General features: G+C 54.5%; 1 protein-coding gene across 1 annotated transcript in view; it reads left to right on the forward strand.

The window, feature by feature from the left end:
• The first annotated feature begins 4532 nt into the window (after positions 1–4532).
• Positions 4533–5066, forward strand: part of ZYX (zyxin) — an 8978-nt gene continuing 8444 nt past the window's right edge. Inside the window, exon 1 of the mRNA XM_004694333.2 lies at positions 4533–4650. The gene's annotated coding sequence lies outside the window, so the exon portion shown is untranslated. The remainder of the gene's footprint in view (positions 4651–5066) is intronic.

The following is a 5066-nucleotide window of genomic DNA, read 5'->3' on the forward strand; positions in this document are numbered from 1 at the left end:
AATGCACCCCACATTTCAAGACTGAGTACCAAAACAAGTAAACATTTCATCAACAATTCAAAAATACTGTTTACATGTTAAAATGATAATATTTCAGGCGTATTGGGGGAAAGTATATCACTACTATTAACAGCACCTGCTCCCCCCTCAGTTTTTCCTGTCTCACACGTAGCCCTCGCTTTCTACCGGTCTGTGGCGGTTTATGTCATTACCGTGGGGACGGTGGTGAAGGGGAGCGAAGCCTCGGCCCCGGACGGAAAGTTCAAGGAACAGAGAGGCCCTCTGGTCTCCAAGTCACCCAAACGGTTCACCGCAGAGTCATTCTGAAGACAGCACCAGCGAGGCGAGCACTGCCATGCTGGAGAGAAGGCGTGAACGTGAAGGGCTTAGGATGGGCAAGAGGTGCCGGAAGACATGCCAGCCCGGAGGATTTCGGGAGGAGGGGTGGAGGGGTGGAGGAAGAGGCAGTGAGGGCTGAAGGGGTGGCTGGGCTGGCGCATCCCTGCGCTGGAGGCCAGCTGGCACTGCTGAGTGGGTGACAGCGTGGTGCATTGCATCTCTGGACAGCAAGAACATAACCAAGCAGTGGCAGGAAGCTCTGAGGCCGGCTGGGGTGCCCACTTCCTGCGACCCATCACCCGGGGGCGTCTTCTTTGGAGGCCCATCTGATTGAAGGGAGCAAGCGGAGCACCTGCAGCCGGCCAAAACCCAGAAGCCATTCCCGCAGGTGAGCTGCTTTTCCCTGTAACCGCGTCGGAGGCTGAGACACGGGCACTGCAGTGCTGGGCCAGGCGCTACTGCATTTGGGCGTCTTCGGGATTCAGGGAGAAGGCAGGCAGCAGATGCTCCACTTAGGGTGCTCCGTGCCAGGAGCCTGCCTGTGCTGCTGGGGTGCCCTGGTCCCCTTTCCTGTCTGCCCTCCCCAGCTCCCCCCGCTGCTGACTCAGGCCATCTGCCCATCTGCCTGGCTCTGCATTTTCCCATTTCTGGACCTCAGTTCTCCCAGTATCTACCCAATAATTTTTATATTCTAAGAACTCTGGATGTAAACATAAATAAAATCAGTTCTTCCCCTCAAAGAACTCCCCATCTAGAGGAAAAGCACAAGGCACATTTCTGCCTGCCAAGGCAGAAATTCTGCCCATGTGACCTTGGTGTGAGCCCCCCCCCCAACACTCCGGCCCTCCTTTGTGTCTGCTTCCCCACGGCTGGCTGAGGAATCTTGTAGGGAGTCCTGGGAGGAACTGGGAAAGTGACTGCATGCAGGGAAGCCCCTCTTCAGCAGGACAAAAAGGTGCTGGTTCTGTCATTTATAACTAAATTTTAAATAAAATGTTCCTAGAGAAAAAGATAACAATACAGAAGACTGCTTTCCCTTAATTCTCCACCCTAGTACCAGTCACTTCTGGACATTTTCGGGAGAGCCTGCTGAAAATGTTTTATCTCAAGTGTGTGTACACACACAGCATGGATGTGTGCACACATGTACAAATGGCCGGGACAGACAGAGCTTGCTGGTGCCGGGGGTGGAAGGAGTAGGAGGCGCCCCCTGAAGGGGGCGCTGTAGCTGGGCCTGACTGGGGCTTTCTAGGAGTAAGTGAGGACTCCCAGGGTGCAAGGGTTGGGGAGGGGGGGGCAGAGGTGTCTTCAAATACCCAATGCATGGCCTCTTTCTGGTGCACAGAGGGGAAATGCTCAGCACCATGAAGCTATCCACACCCACTGCAGCACGAATTTGATCCCTGACCCAGGAGCTGACTGACCCTGGGGCACAGCAGACCTCGCCTGTCTCACCGCCCACTGCTTCCCTCAGCAGTGTACTTCCTCATTGATCTGCCTGTTCTGCTCCCCACTCTGTCTCTGGTGAATCTTCTCACCGCCCCCAACCTCTGGCCGGTACCCCAGTTCTGTAGGCATAAATAAATAAATCTTTAAAAACAACAGGCATGGCCAAAGTGTGTTTGCGTCTGTCAACATCATGTACTCTATCTACGGATGTTGATTTAGAAAAAGGACCACACCCAGAACCAGTATGTTATAACCCAATGTTATTGTGATGTAAAGTTTTCTTAAATAAAAATTCACCTGGTTTTTTTTTTTTGCATCCAGTTGGCCTCCATCTCCTTAACTGAAAAGTGGGATAATGAGGTCCACTCTCCATTCCTCACAGGGCGGTTGTGGGGATTCCAGGGGTAGGACGCTGCTGAGGCCACGCCTTGTGCCAAGCTCTCCCTAGGCCTGTGCTCCTGTGGGCACCGCAGGGGCTCCTGGCCCTGCCTGAGCGCTTAACCCAGCGCCTGGTCCGGCTCTGGACAGCCAGTGTGCACAAAGGAACTCGTGACAGCATCTGTTCTTGGAACTCATTTTTCCACTACCTCATTCCTTCTTTTCCTTTTCCTTGATTGCTTCTAAGTTCTTTAGGTGTGTGCCCTCGAGGCAGACCTCCTGGTCCCAGGTGGCTGGAAGTCTTTGGCAGCATGGAGAGCTGTTTCAGCGGCAATGCTCCCTGACCACTTTCCTACTTCCTTATCCTTGCCGGGCCCAAGCTGTAGGAAAGGGCTGTGGGGAAACTTGCTTGCTATTACATTGTCACTGGCTACCTAACCGATGAGTTAGAACTGATTCTTAAAAATATCTCGGAATCGGGCCCTCCCTGGTGGCGCAATGGGTTCAAGCACCGCATTACGAAGCTCTCCAAAGCCCCTGCAGCATGAGTTGATCCCCAGCCAGGGAGCTGACCCACATGGGCAGCAGACCTCTCCTGACCCTTCCCCGCTGCTCCCCTCAGCAGTGCACTTCTAAGTCAGCCTGTTCTGCTCCCTGCTCTGGCTCTGGTGAAACTTCTCACCCACCACACCTCTGGCCTGTACCCCAGTTCTGTAAGCATAAATAAATAAATCTTAAAAAAAAAAATCTCAGAATCGTGAGGGTCGATCCTGTTCTTTGTATTTTATTAAACTTGACTCTGAAGTTCCACTTGAGACATCCTGGCCTGGTGACTGTGCCCTTCTGGGCACTCTAGTGTTTCTACTTGTGTCTGGAATGGCTGCTTTGAAATGCTCAGCTGTAATATTCTGCATCTCCGCTGCTTTTAGTTGTCAGTAAAACTAGCCTGCCTACGCGCGCTTGTATTCTAGATTTATAAATAGGTTCTGATGCCTACAATTAAACATACTACATTTTGCACAAGCACATTTCTTAAGGAGACTGTAGAGGGTAGATAAATGGCTTTTCCTCTTGCGATGCTCCCTGGAAACCATCTTTTCTGGCTCTTTTCCCCAAGGGGCTTGATTTTGAAGGATCGGCAGTGATTCTTTTGGTCTGTAAAGCCCCAAACACAATCTCTAACATGCACAGGAAATTCAGAATCAAATTTCCCAAAGCTCTTCACAGGGACAGGCCCAGGACCAGCTCCTACGTGTCAGGGAAGGTTTGCGCCACACTCACTCCTTATGATACACGTGGCCACACATGTTTGTGGCTATGAGAAATACAGGTGACAAAGAAAATAAGTTGCTGAGCAGGAGATGCAGAAGGAGTCTTAAGGCTAATTAAGTCTTTGATAAATTGAAGGGAGGAGAGTAAGGCTTAGCCTCTACCCAAACCCAGAGAGGTCTGCCCAGAACCCAGATCATAGGAGGAAACTTGTTAACTGGCTGGAACTTCCAATCTGGACAGAAGAGGGACTTGAGTCATGATCTTGCATATTCATGTCATATAACTTTCAGAAGTGGGCTTTATTGATTTTCCATACAATGCAATAAGGACGGTGGAATAGGTATCATCACTCTCCAACACCTGGCGAGAATGAGAGACCTGGGACTTGAGGTGGGGCCTTACACCCCGACCCTTCCTCTGTTCTTTCGTACTCTTTCCCTGCTATCGGGGTGCAGGGAATGGGTTCTGAAGACCACAGGTCAAAACATTGGGGGCCAGTCTGTCCCCGCTGCTAACTGGGCTGACCCTGCAGCACCCCTTAGCACATAAATGTGGGCACATTTAAGCTCCCAGCGGGTTTCTCAAGGTATATTTAAGGGGCGAGCCTGGACGATCTCTACAGGGGCCCCTGATGCTCCCGGGCTGGAGGATGTGGCCTCTGGAGGGCCAGCGCACAGGATGGCTGTCAAGGAAGCGCCAGAGTGATGAGCCTGCATAAGGCCATATGACAGCTTGTAGGTAGTGAGTATGGAAGAATTCAGGCGACAGTTTGGTACGTTTCCAGATTCAATTAAAAAGAAAAAAAAAGGAAGAACCCAGTTCTAGCCGCTTTCCCTAGCCTGGGGCCAGTGCAAGGCCCAGGAATGTGTCGGGCCAGGCAGAGACGCTCATAATCCCCCCGAGGCCCGCATCACTGCCCAAAGGCTGGTTGAGGGGCTGGGTCTCGGTGGACGGCGGTGAACTGCCCTAGACACGCCGCGGGTGTCCACGTCGGTCCTCTCGGGTCTCCAGGCCTCCGCAGCCCACGCCTCCGCCCCGCCTCCCAGCTCCCTATCTCCGCCCACGGGGGCGGTGATGGGGGTGGCGGGTGGCAGGACCAGCCTTCCCTCCCGCAACGCTGAACTCCGCAGCCTGGGCGCAGGGCCGCCAGTTCCTAGAAATCTTGCGACGCTGTCCAGGATTTGGAGTTAGTATCCCCCAAGGACCCTTAAGGTTCGTGCTTACCCCCCGCCCCCAGCTCAAGGACGGCCTGGACGGGGAGAGAAGGGAGAGCGCCCCATCCATCACCCCCATCCATCCACTCACCGTCCCCATCCGCCCTGGAGGCCAGTCCCGTCCCAGAACTGCCAGTCCGGGCTGACTGGTGGGCGAGGAGCCGGCGGCCGAGGGGGAGCCGGGGAGCAGCCGGAGGGGCCGGGGGCGGGTAACGGCCGGCCCCGGGAGGAGGGAGCTAGGCCGGGCGGAGGCGCCCTGGGGGCGGCTTGGGTACCTCTGGGGCGCCCACCCGACCTCCGCGGGCTAGCCCCGAGTGGGGACGGTGAGTCAGACCTCAAGCCCCCGCGGGGGTGGGGGGCGCGTCAGGAAATGACATCAGAGGCTGTGCGGGCGGAGGGGTGGTCTGGGCCGCG

This window comes from Condylura cristata, unplaced genomic scaffold, assembly GCF_000260355.1.
Source record: "Condylura cristata isolate star-nosed mole 26May11 unplaced genomic scaffold, ConCri1.0 scaffold00042, whole genome shotgun sequence".
Taxonomy (NCBI): Eukaryota; Metazoa; Chordata; class Mammalia; order Eulipotyphla; family Talpidae; genus Condylura; species Condylura cristata.